Source organism: Sus scrofa, chromosome 8 (assembly GCF_054392235.1).
Source record: "Sus scrofa isolate SSC_HxYL_T2T_F1_AM1 chromosome 8, Sscrofa_HxYL_maternal_Yorkshire_Landrace_v2.0, whole genome shotgun sequence".
NCBI lineage: Eukaryota > Metazoa > Chordata > Mammalia > Artiodactyla > Suidae > Sus > Sus scrofa.
The window spans coordinates 3,429,097-3,441,991 of NC_139390.1; the positions used below are offsets into that span (position 1 = coordinate 3,429,097).

The following is a 12,895-nucleotide window of genomic DNA, read 5'->3' on the forward strand; positions in this document are numbered from 1 at the left end:
CCCCGAGGCTGGTCCCTGGGGACACTCCTGCCCAGCCAGACCTCGTTTCCCATGGACCAGGCAAGTGTCTCTATGTCGCCTCCTCATTTCTCAGGCCACCTGTTTCTCAAAGAAATTCAAATGAAGGAACTAGTCTAGCGGTGATGTTGCCTGTATCCTGAAGATTCATTCCAAGGAGTGGAAGGGAAATTGACAGAGTGTGGTGTGGTCCTGCCTCGTCCTGTGTCTGAGGACTGCCAAACATAAGCATGGCCCTTCAGGAGGCAAACTGGGGGTGCCCGGGGACACTCAAGAGTCCTGTCAGACGTCCCTGCTATGATCCCCGAGCCTGAGACAGGACACCCACCCTGAAGCGAATGCCACCTCCTCCGAAAGTCGGTACAGTTTGCCCACTTGGAGTGTGGACAGCGGTCATACCAAGGTCACCCAAGAATCCACAGGCCAGGCACACAGCTGGCACTCAATTAATGCTTGATGGAGTCCTATGGAGGTGCACCAGCACTCGACTTGAAGGCTGTGTGACCTCAGCAGAGCAGGTCCCCCTCTCTGGACATGCTTCCCATAGAAGTTTGCAGATGGGATTGATTGACGTCTGAGCACCAGCCAGCAAGGGACCCCTGAACTTGCCTCTTAGGGAGAGGCCCCCGCCCCCTCCCCTTATCTCAGGACAAAGTTTCTGCGAGCTCACTGTGGAAGGGAGACGGGGAGGGAGGGGGAAGAGAAAGGGGGGGCAGAGGGAGGGAAGAAGGGGGGAAGAAACAGGGCTCACGAGGGCCTCCTCTGGGCCAGGCTTTCCCCCGCTCCCACCCCAACCTTCCCCCGCGCTTAACTCCATCTCCAAGTTCCGCCAACTGCAGCTCAGAGAGTGATCATCCAATCTAGATTTATTCAAATTAAAACTTTACCAAACAAACCGACTCTCAAATCGGGCAAATAGATCCACAGACGCCAAGCGCAGTTGGAAAATTGCTGTTTGCAAATCGGCTGCTAAATTGCTGTCTGTACATATTCACTTTTTAAAAATGATTTTAATTAAGCCATCTTCAAACCCTAGGATTATTTCCTTGGCTGCGACATATGTCCAGCTCTGCCTGCCCCGCCCCCTGCCCCGGGTGGGAATGAGACCCCCTCCCAAGTCTCTACTCCCCCAAACTTGGAAAACCACACAGGTGGGAAAGGGGGTGCCCCTGTGCGGCTGGTGCCACCTGCGAGCCTGTGGCCTTGAGAAAAGCCTGGACAAGCAAGCGGCAGGTCCCTCCACTACTGTGTCCCCTAGGGGCACTTACGCCACACCATGTCTGTGTGGCCCTCTCTCTGGCCTCCTGTGCCCTGATGGCAGGATCCTGAGGACCAGCACTGGCCCTGCACCGTCAGGGTGCAAAGCCCTTGGGTGGGAATGACCACCTACACTTTACACGTGGGGACACCGAGGCCCGGCTCAGAAAGGACCTGTCCGGAGTCCCCTGGAGACCCGTGGCACAGCCAGGACGCCACCTCAGTCTCTGGGCAGGTGCCCACCCCGGGCTCTCCCACCAGCAGAGGCAAAGTGTGTTAGGACACGTTTCCCGGCTGACTGCCCTGCCGGGCGTGGGTCACACTCCAGCCGCACCCAAGTCTGTGATGTGAGATGAGAAGGGACGGGGGGCGAAGGGGAGACACCACCCAGGGGCCAGCCTTGGCCTCAGGAACCAACAACTGCAGGGAACTTGGGAAGACGAGGCTCTGATGCGCTGCCCCGGATGGCGGGCGAGCCGCACTCTCGGGATCAGCGAGAGAGAGAGAATAAGGCAGCAACGGGCACCACCAGGCGGGTCCAGGCGTTCAAGGACATTCCAGGACCTGGTGCGGAAGTCAGAGCGTGAGACGGGGAGCTGGACGCCAGCCAGGTGGGGGAGCTGAGGGCAGGGACCTCAGCCTGCCCTCGAGGGCACGTGCGATGACAGTGGTGGGGGAGACAGTGGCCGCAAGGGCCTGAGAGCGTGGTCCCCTCCCACGTGAAAGGCCTCTCGGGGGATTAATAGACACGTGCGCTCCCTGGGTCCGGGTGACCACGCTGGACCAGGAAGGAGCACACCCTCCCATTTCACAGGTGAGGAAGCCGAGGCTCAAGCGGGACACCTGCCTTGCTCAGGATCACAGGGCAACCACAGCGACCTCGGTTGAAGTCCAGGCTCAAGTCTGCCCTCTGCTCCAGCCCAGGCTGTCCCCCCAGGCGTGCACTCCTGTCCCTGGAGGTGTTGACGCAGTCGGGCACCCAGCCTGCGCGTCCGGGCTTTCGGCTGCATCTCTCACTCTCGCAGAGCCGGGCGGGCAACGCTGTCTGAGTGTCCGCATTGGGCCAGTGACCGCTGCCCATCCCTGCTCAGCAGCACTGCTGGGACGACCTGTGGGTTTACTCCCTGGTTTAGGGCTTCTCCTTAACTCAAGCCCAATCTTCAGCCAGCGCAGGCAGTATTCCCGGCCGGCCAGGAGGGCTCGGGGGCAGCAGGGGCCCCAGATTTGCTGTGCCTTGAACTCACAGTGGGCAGCATCCCCACGGCCACCACTGTGCCAGCGCCCACCTCTCCGAGTCCATCCCACGAGCTCCCAAGCAGCCCTTCCACGTGTGGTTTCGAGACCCCTGCCACGGCCCTGCTGATGCTCTGTGCCCAGGGGCGTTAGGTGCTCTGAAGCACGCTGGTGGATCTTTCCAGAATGAAGGGGGCAGGGTAGGCCTGGTCCCAGAGACTGTCTCAGTAGCCCCCCTGCAGCTCTATCAGCACCCCAGGGATGGACCTGGGACCAGATGACCTGCGAGGCTGCCCACACAACTCGCTGCTCAGGCCGGCTCCTGGCCAACGGCCTCGCCTTGCCCCGCAGTGAGGATCACGTCCGTTTCAGTGAACCCCTGTGTTCTCCTCAAAAGTTCCTGCGCTAAGTGAATTCCTCCTGCTCAAGCGTTCCTTTCAACACATCCTTCCCGAGCACCTGTTCTGTGGCGGCGTTGTGCCGGGCATGGTGTGCAAGGTGGCAGGGGGGCAGTGGCATCTGCGGCTGAAGGTGCCAGTGCCACCGAACTCGCTGCTCACATCCTGAAATAACTCCACATGGGTCAGACAGCAGGTGCTGCCCAGGCCCCCTCCTCCTGGACGCTCCCCCGCCACCCCAAGACCTCCTCACAGATCAGCAGCAAAGGGCTTAGAGCCAGCTTAGCAGAAGAGAAGCAAGAGCCTGTTCTGGGCTGTGCCAGGGTTCCCCTGAAGGAGCAAGGCCCCTGTCACATGTGGTGAGAAGCAGGGCAGGAAAGTGGCCTCCAGGAGCCCAAGATCAAGGGGGTGGGGCCGAAGCACCAGAAAAGGACCTTGGAAATGCAGCCAAAGAGGAGTCTGGAGCTCAGAAGGGTGCTCAGAGCCAGGGGGACATGCTGGGGCCCAGTGGGACCCAGGGGAAGTGTGGGGGCCCCTGAGGGACCCAGGGGACGTGCATGGGGGGCGTGGAAGCCAGGGAGGTGTGGGGGGACATGGGACCTGGCAAAGGCTCTACGCGTGTGCCTTGGGGTCCAGGGAGGCCACCAGAGGAGGGGCGGGAACTGAGAAGGGAAGCGGAGGAAGAGGACACTGGACAAAGGGACGGGGTGTGTCACGAGGCGCCCCTGACCATCAGCCCCAGGCGCTGGTCAGGAAGCTGGCTGCTCTGCCAGCAGCAGTGGAGGCCAAGTTCCAGGCAGAGGTGCTGAAGCGGCCACGGCCCGGAGCCCGGAAGAGACACAAGTAATTCCAGGGCTGAGGCCACTCCAGGCCCAGGATAAAGACACTGGGTGGGTGGGTGGGGGGGGGTCACCTTATCTAATCTCCATTCGAACCCATGGCTCTCACGGTGCAAACACGTGAACTGGGACGAAAGCAGGTGCGATCACCGGCCCCGCTCATAAAGGACAAGGCACGACTCTGCCAGACCCGGGCTCCACCCGGAGCTCCTTCTACCAGCTCCCAGCCCCACGGGTGGGAAGGGGGCACCGCGGCCCCGCTGGTTTGTCTCTGGTGGGTGTAGGATAACCCCAGTTAGGACTTTTGCAACGGCTCTTTTCCCAACTGGGGGATCTTTAGAATTGGGTTGCGACCACTGGGGCTAAATAAGGCCTGTGTCCCCGAAGGGCCCTGGGCACTGACCTGACACGGGCAGAGCCGTCTGCTGCCCATCTCGGCACCCGGGCCTCGTTAAGCCCAGCGATGTGCCTGCTTTCCTAGCGGCCCTCAGCGGGCACACCTGCAAAGGCAAAGGTGAGTCTGGTGACCCTGACACAGTGGAGGCGAGGGACCTCTGGGGGAGTAGCGTGCGTCGCTTTGGATTTTGTTGGGAAGGACAAACTCATCCTACAAAGGGGACAGGCCCATCACCACCAGGGACAGATCAGTCACAACTTCTTCCCCCCGCTGCCCTGGGTAAGGTGCCCTGATGCATCCATTCTCCCAGGAACCAGCTGATTTGGGAGGGTGCCAGGCCCCTCTAAACCCAGAAGTGTCATTTCAAATTGCAAGCCCCCAGGTGGAATGAGACAAAGAATTACACAAAATGACTGGCTACAGACCAGCTATCGCAGCTCCGCAGAGCTTCCCAACCCAGCAGCTGCCCGCTGTGGAAGGGCCGGGGCTAGGAGCTCCCAGCAGGGTGGGGTGGGCAGAAGAGCGGGAAGAAAGTGGGAATCAAGGGAGGGGGAGCCAGGAAGCCAGAACGAGGCTTGGCATCAAAGCCGGTTGGGGGCTGGGCCAGGTGAGGCTGCCCTGGTGACCTGGAAGCTATCCTTAGGAAAATTCCTAAAGTTTAGCAATCCCCACACAATAAAGTTCCTTCCCAATGTGCTGACACACCCTCCACCTTCTAGGAATCATGTACAAAATAACAGAAGAAGAAAAACAGAAAACAGCTTCAACGATAGTAAGAAAAGAAGCTTCTAGAGTTCCCGGGGCAGCTCAGTAAATTAAGGATCTGGTGTTGTCACTGCTGTCGCACGGGTTCAATTCCTGGCCTGGGAACTTCTGCAGACCATGGGCACAATCCCCCCAAAAAAAGAAGAAAAAGAAAAAGAAACTTCTACTTTAACTGTCACCTGGGTCCCTTTGTCCCTCTATACCTGTCCAGCCCGTGTCCACAGGGAGAGCATATTTCTAGCACTGCAATTACATCTTGCGCCCAAATTTTGTTCTGATTTCACTGCTGAATGGTCAGCATTTCCTGTCTGCTGTGTAATATTCTCCTGTGCATGTGGCATTACTGGGGCGTCATTGGTTCAGATGAACTTTTTAAGAGCCTTTCTAAAAAAAACCCAAGTACCTAGTCTGTGTTGTACATTTTGGAAATTTCCTTTTTTCCCCTATTTTTCTGTGATTCCTATCACAAGCCCCTTTGCCTTCATCAGCCTTCCTGTAACTTTAACACATCCTGGATGCTTTCCTTTGGGTTAAGTTCCAGGAGTGGGGCGCCTCTATGAAGCTCTCAGCTCTGCTTGGCTTTGAGAAAATGTATTCTAAAATCGTTACAGTGTTGCAGGAGAAGATGAAGAGTGTGAAGAGCTGGATGCCTTCAAGCTAAAATGAGGACTAATTTGGTTACGGTCAAGGACCGTTTACCGCTATGCAATATCAACTAATGAATTGTACAAACTGGAATGAGATGCATTTGAAAACCTGTGTTTAATGAAACTTGAAATGTAGATGGAAATAAATCAATAATCTTGAAAAAAAAAAAAGATCTGAGAAACTCTTACAACTCAGTACTTTAAAAACAAGCGTCCTTTTTTTATTATTCAATGAAGTTATCACACCAGTAGTTGTACATTCATTGAGTAATAAAAATAAATAAAGGTCCTTAAAAAATAAAATTAAATAAATAAATATTCCCCAGTAAAATAAAATAAAATAAAATAAAATAAAATAAAATAAAATAAAATAAAATAAAATAAAATAAAATAAAATAAAAATAAGGGTCCTTGTTCATTCTTGGGAGGGGGGGGTCCTGGCACAAAATGACAACATGTTGGATGCCAGTTTCTGGGTTATAGAACCTGACACTCTAAATTGATTTTCTGAGGAACTTGAAATGTAGATGGAAATAAATCAATAATCTTGAAAAAAAAAAAAAGATCTGAGAAACTCTTACAACTCAGTACTTTAAAAACAAGCGTCCTTTTTTTATTATTCAGTGAAGTTATCACACCAGTAGTTGTAAATTCATTGAGTAATAAAAATAAATAAATAAACAAAGGTCCTTAAAAAATAAAATTAAATAAACAAATAAATATTCCCCAGTAAAATAAAATAAAATAAAATAAAATAAAAATAAGCGTCCTTGTTCATTCTTGGGAGGGGGCATCCTGGCACAAAATGACATGTTGGATGCCAGTTTCTGGGTTATAGAACCTGACACTCTAAATTGATTTTCTGAGGAACTGTTGACTAAATCCAGTTTCTGTTAAAGCAGCCCAAATGGTAGAGTAAGCATTTCCAAAGAGGAAAAAAAAAAAAAAAGGAGAGACATAAGCAGATGAGAGATGAGTGATCTGGAGGGAAATTCTATTTTTAAATGTTCAGAGGAATATTTCAATACAAAGTAGGAAAACTGAGTAGGAAATAAGACACACTAAACACCACTCCCCGTCTCAGGAAACATCAATGAAATGCCTCAAGTCATGAAATCGAGGTCCCCCTGACTGGCACTTTTTAACGGCGAAAAGGTCATGGAAGACATGGCAGAGGTGGAGTCAAGGACAAAACTGAAGAGTGAAGCCACTAACCCACAGATTCGCATCTCCAGCCCGTGTCCTTGAAGACTCGAGCTCCCCCACCTGCCCCCCGTTCCTCCCGGCGCCCAGCCTCTCAGTCCTCATGGGAGGCCCCACGACCCTCCGTGGGTTGGAGTTTCGAGATCCGGGTGGGAGTTTGCAGACGCCTCCATCGTTTCCTAACTGTGGACCTGGGACAAGTCAACCGAGAGCTCTGTGACTTGTTTGTGACATCAGGTGGCAACGATAAGAATACAGTAATAAGTCACAGCTGCTGTTCCCCCAGAGGCCCTGTTCCAGACCACGCGCTTTGCAGGGGCAGCTCCCTTAATCCTCCCGACACCTCTGCAAGGCAAGGACGCCGCCCCAGCCCGTTTTCCAGAAGAGAGGCTGCGGCACAGAGAGGTGAGGTCGTAGGTGAAGCTGAGCTGGAGCCCCAGCCGCCTGGCGCTGGGCCCCGGAATGCCGTCCCGGCCACACGGAGCCCCCAGTCCTCACCAGGGGCTGCTCCCAGGACAGATGGTGTGAGCGGGTGACATCAAGCTGTACCTGTGAGTGTGCCTGTGGCTGGGGACTCAGCAGGGGGACCGGCGCACCCGGGGGAGAAGGCCGAGGCTCCGCCTAAATCGGGGGTGTCCCTTTGGTGCTCGGGCTGGGGGCGGGAGGGGGACCTAGCCCAGTCCCTTAGGGGCATGTGCCATCTCCCACACCATGCGCCGTGGGCATCCACCACAGACGAGGCCGCGGCCTTCCACGGAGGAGAAGGAGCAGCTCTGGGCTCACTCCCACGTGGCCTCTTTTCCGAGCTGCTAAAACCTGCAGACGTGCCCGCCAGAGGCCCAGAGGTCTCTGTCCCTTCACCCCATGCTGGTTTCCTCTCCTGCCAAATCACGCAAATGACCCTCTGAACAACTGCCAATGTGTCTCCGGGGACAGCTGGCCCAGGGCGAAGCACCTGGGGGCGTTGACAGCTACCTGCTCTGCACGGGGGGGAAGTGGGGCTCAGAGAGGAGACCCTTACTCATGGCAGAGCCTGTGCCCGTGAAGACGGAACACGAGAGGCTCAAAGACCCTCCCAGCCGCCCCCTCACCCCCCCACCCCTGATCCCCTTGCTGCTCTCCGCACGCCCATGGCTCCCTGTGACACCTGCTCCAGCGTAAATGGCTGTTCTGTTCCCTTCGCCCACCTGAACGCGTCCACGGCCAGGACCGGATCTGGCTGGCTCTCTGGCCCAGCACCCCGCGTGCTGGTAGATGCATGAACGAATGCAGGAGTGAGTGAAAGACACCATTCTCACCCAGACACCGGCCTGGGTATTGCCAGCACCCCACGTAAGCGCTCAGCACCTAACCCCACTGTAAGAGCCCAGAGGGCCCCGAGACCTCCAGACCTCTGACCATACCCCTCCCAGGAAAAGGACCCAGGACCAGAGCAGGGCAGTCACTCGTGCAAGGTCACACAGCCGCTGAGCAGCCCAGCGAGCCACCCTGACAGAGGTCTCCCGGCCCCAAAGTCAGTGCTTCTCTCTCCAGGCTCCTCCAGGCTGTCTCAGGCAGAGGCTGCGGGGCGGGTGTTAGAATCGCCCCCCACTGCTGCCAAAGTCAAGAAGACAAGACAGCCCAGAGCCACCTGCACCTTCAAGTGCCAGCGGCTTCTTCAGAATGCATCAGGTGGGCGATGTGGGAGCACCACACAGACTCTGGCCTGCAGCAGCCCACCTGCCCCCAGAGCCTGGGGAGTCGGCAGGACGCACAGGCATCCGGGCGTTCTCTCAACATGCAGAGGAGGCAGCTCTGTGTCCACCGGGCAAACAGCTGACCCCGCACACCAGGCACCATGGAAGAGAGCAAGCTGGGGGCACAGCAACAGCCTGAGAAGGGGAGTGGCCACGCAGTGGAGCAGGGCCTGCAGGATCCCTACCCACTGCAGGCATTCTCCCTGGCAAGCAGGTGGCAAGCCCTGGAGAGACCCACATCTTCCTGGGAGCCCAGCTCCTGCAGACGCCTCCGTGGTTACAGCATCATTCCGAGGGAGCCGCCGTGGTCGCCACAGTCCATGTCTTTCTCATGTGGAGGGGGCCTGGGGACAGGCTGTCTGACCTAGAGCGGGACACTCAACTGACCGGACCTCAAGTGTCCCTTCTGTACAAGGGGACAGGTCCGCCACCTGGGGCCATCACGAGGGTTAAATGAAGTGACAAACAAGGACCTCCCAGCATAGTAACCGGCCTGGGATGCGGCCTCCCTCTGCCTCCCCTCTGCCCCCTGCTCACCCCTCCTGCAAGCAGCGGGTGTATGGTGACCAGGCAAGCAGGCGTCGACTCAGCAGGGTTGGGTTGTCCAAAACCCACATTCCAAAGAAAGGTTTGGCCCTTGACTGCACCTAGCAGGTCATCTCCCAGCCCCTGGCAGGTCTGCCTGTTAGAGTGTCTTTGGGGTTTCTCGCTGCTTCGCTGTGGAGGCGTCCGTTTGCTCCCCCGGCCGGCACAGCGGGTTAAGGATCCAGCATTGCTGTATCTGTGGCATAGGTCATAGCTGCAGCTCAGATTCGATCTCCGGCCTGGGAACTTCCATACACCGCAGGTGCAGCCAAAAAAGAAAAAAAAAGGGGGGGGGTATCTTTGTTTCCTGAGGCCTTGGGCTGCCATTAGTCTCTGCTTAACACTGTGATGACTCGTGGGGATCCTGGGTCAGTGGGTCCCGGCTTTCCCTCTGCAGGGACTGGAGACTAAGGTCAGACACAAGCCTGCACGACTGACCCCCCCCCCCCCCGTAAAGGCTCTGGCCACCAAGACTGCCCCTGGTTGGGGAGCTTCCTGTGTGGGGCCCCATGTCCTTGCTTTTACAGAATGAAACACGGTCCATGCGGCCCAGGAAATGTTTCCGGGCCTTTGCACATGTGCTTCTCCTTCCCAGATCCCCACGTGGACGGACTCTGCCTAGCGGGCTCTGCCCAAATGTCACCTCGCCAAGGAGAACTCCTGCTCCCACCAACTCTCTGCCCCCTTGTCCCCATGACTTTTGTCCGTGGTACCTATTGCACCTGGCATTGTATGTGCACTTTGCTGATTTATCATCTGACTCCCACCAGGAATCAGCTCCTCAAAGGGGAGGGCTGGTGTCTGCTTTCCCTCCGCCTGCGCAGCTGCAACACCACCCTGCCCTGGAAGCCCCATCACTAACCTCTCGGGGTGGTTTGTCTTCTGTGGGATTCAGGGTCAAGTTTTGCTTTCCCCCAAGGGCTGCTTCACTGACTCCAAATCCTCGCTGTCCTGTGAAGCAAGCCTGCTTATAAGTCAGGGCCCCACAGATGCGCCCAGTCCACACATGGCCACGGAGCCACTGGGTGGTCTCGGGCTCAGACACCAGCTAGAGCTGGCTGGTTGTGGGTCTGTCCCCGACCCCCTGTGACCTTGTGAAAGCTGCCAGACGAGGGCCCTCGCCTCTGTGTCCTCTGCCCCCAGCCAAGCCAACAGTGAAAGTGAATGAATGATGCCCAAACTAGTCCCCGAACGGCAGTAAACGACAGTACAGCCGGGAGCCGGCGGCCTTTCCTGCCTTCCCAATGCCCTCTCTCTGCAGAGGCGGCTCCATCACTCCGCCTCTCCACCCACAGGCGCCCGTAATAACTTAATGCACTTCGCTCTCCAGGCAAGGAAACTGGAGCGGGTGGAAATTGGCAGAACATATTTCTCCGATTCCTCAGAATCCCATCTGAGAGTTAAATAATGACAAGATGCCTTTGAGCACTTGAAAATTATGAGCTAAGCCGTTCTCAGAGAAGGCGCGTCATCCAGCAAGCACGCAGAATTGATTGTTCCAACCACAGGGCTGCGGGCGCGCCAGGCGGGGAAGGAAGGCTGCAGGTGCGGGGCAGGGGGTGGGGGGGATGCGCGGTGGACAGGCTGGGATGCAGCTCCTTGGAGGCACGGGGGGGTCACCCCGGCTAAGGAATCTCACCCCCTCACCCCGCCAGCAGGACCTGCCACCCCTGACTGTCTCCCTCGGGACCCCCAGCCCCCTGGATGCCTGCCCAGGGTCACTAGATAGGTGGCGCCTGCAGTCCTTGGCTCTGGCCAAAGTCCCGGCTGGGCTGCACGTGGACCCCCTACACTTCAGGCCTTATGAATGGAGACTGCGACCCTTCATCCACGCCTCACCCCTAGAACCAAGCCGAAGCCGGACTCCCCCTTCCAGGGAGGGTCCTGCCAGCTGCTGACCAGGAGGCTTGGCTGGAACCCCCACTCGCCCATAGTAAAAACATGTTTAAACGCTAACTTTCAACTGTACCACACATCCTACTTTTTTTTTTTTTTCATCTTTTGTCCTTTTAGGGCCGCACTCACAGCTTATGGAGGTTCCCAGGCTAGGCGTCCAATCATAGCTGCAGCCACCAGCCTATGCCACAGCCACAGCAACGCACTATCCAAGCCACATCTGTGACCTATACCGCAGCTCATGGCAACGCTGGATATTTAACCCACTGAGCAAGGCCAGGGCTTGAACCCGCATCTTCATGGATGCTAGTTGGGTACGTTAACTGCTGAGCCACGATGGGAACGTCCATATCCTACTTTTTCAAAGCGCCCTCCTGCATGGTGACCACAGAGTCCCATTTAGACACTAGAAAATCAAGGCTCAGAGAGGTTAAGTGACTTGCTCAAAAACCCACAGCGAGCAGGTGGAGAGGCAGGGTGGATCCAGCCTGCTGGATCCTACAGCCCCGACCCTCCCCTTCTGCCGGCAGAGAGAGCAGAGGCTATGGTTCTCTTAGCACCCACCCGTGTTCCAGAAACCGCGCCTCAGGCTTTACCTACAGCCTCTCATCTCACCTGCACATGTGAGAACCAGCTGAGAAAAAGGAAGAAAGTAAACAGAGGCTCCAGGACAGAAGGAGCTCGGCTGAGGCCCCGTGGTCACCGTGGCAGTGCCTCTGGGACAGGCTCTGATCTGAAAGGAAAGCCGCCAGCAGCTGGGCTTCTGGACTTGCAGAGACCTGGGGTCACACCCTTCCAGGGGGGCTGGGGAAAGGACAGCCATGCCTGCACGTGCCCACCCGTAGAGGGCGCTGCTCCTCCCACGGGCCCTGGGGGGAGGGTGGGGGAGAGGAAAGGGGCAGGGAGCAAGTTCTCCCAGGTCCTGCCCTTGGAAAGCCTGGGGGTAGGTGTCCCGAGGGTGGAGGACGAGGCTGAGGGATGGAGGAGGTGCTGGGAGGGGACCAATCCCAGGCATCCCCGCTACAGACCAGGGAGCCTGCCTTGCGGGATTCTGGGTTTCTTTTGGGTTGGACACCCCCGGACCCCTAGGGACACTTCCCATCTGCTTCCCTCAATGACTGTCCACCCATCCATCCATCCTTCCACCTACCACCCATCCGTCTGTCCCTCTCCCTCTCCCCCTCCCTCCTTTCCATCTGACTCACGCCCCACGTATTACTGGGTCCCTGCTCTGTGCCTGGCCCCGGGCTGGCCTTGGAGATGGACACGGAGAAGCCTTGGAGAGGCTCTGCCTCCAGGAGCCCAGGGGACATTGACGAGTGACTTGGGGGCCTTTAAGATGCTCTCCCAGTAGCGGTCTGCCTGAAAAGTCATTTCTGATGTCATTTTTCGCCATCATTATGCGTCCTGGGACATATGTCCCTGGGCTGGGTCCAGGATGTGACTCAACTTTTCTGTCTTAAAGACGCCAGTCCGCCGCTTGTGAGGACCTTGCCAGGGAGCATATGCGAATGACTCTGGGAGCCCGCACTGCTGCCCACGGGGGGCGGGGGGGGGGCGAAAGGGATTACACAGCTTCTACATCCCCGTGCCCCCACCACCTGCTAGGGAAGAGTGCAGCCACGGGGGCCAGGTGATGGCAGGTCTCCCTTCCCCGCCCTCATAAGGAGGTGTTCTCCTGAGGCCGGATTGCTGCCTGGAAACGGGCCAGGCCCAAGCTCATCTGAAGGTGCTGGTTGCCTGGGGGAGCGGCAGGCAGCTGACACTGGAGTTCTGGGCAGAGCCAAGGACAGCGAAGCACCGTGAAGAAATGGGCAGTTCCACCTTTGCCTGGCTCCGTGCGCACCTGCTCCAGCCCCGGAGCATCTCCCGCCTCCCCTGGACACCCATACCCTGTCTGCAGAGAGGTCCCCGTCTGTCA

At 56.9% G+C, this 12,895-nt stretch overlaps 1 protein-coding gene and 1 long non-coding RNA gene across 49 annotated transcripts in view; both read right to left on the minus strand.

Annotated features, from left to right (window-relative positions):
- Positions 1 to 12,895, minus strand: part of SORCS2 (sortilin related VPS10 domain containing receptor 2) — a 507,067-nt gene that overhangs the window by 184,726 nt on the left and 309,446 nt on the right. The gene's annotated exons all lie outside the window — the stretch shown is intronic.
- Positions 867 to 4,245, minus strand: LOC146400287 (uncharacterized). Its single transcript, XR_014812139.1, has 2 exons — positions 4,149 to 4,245; positions 867 to 3,071 (listed from the first exon to the last, which is right to left on the minus strand). It is a non-coding gene; the product is annotated as an uncharacterized LOC146400287 (long non-coding RNA).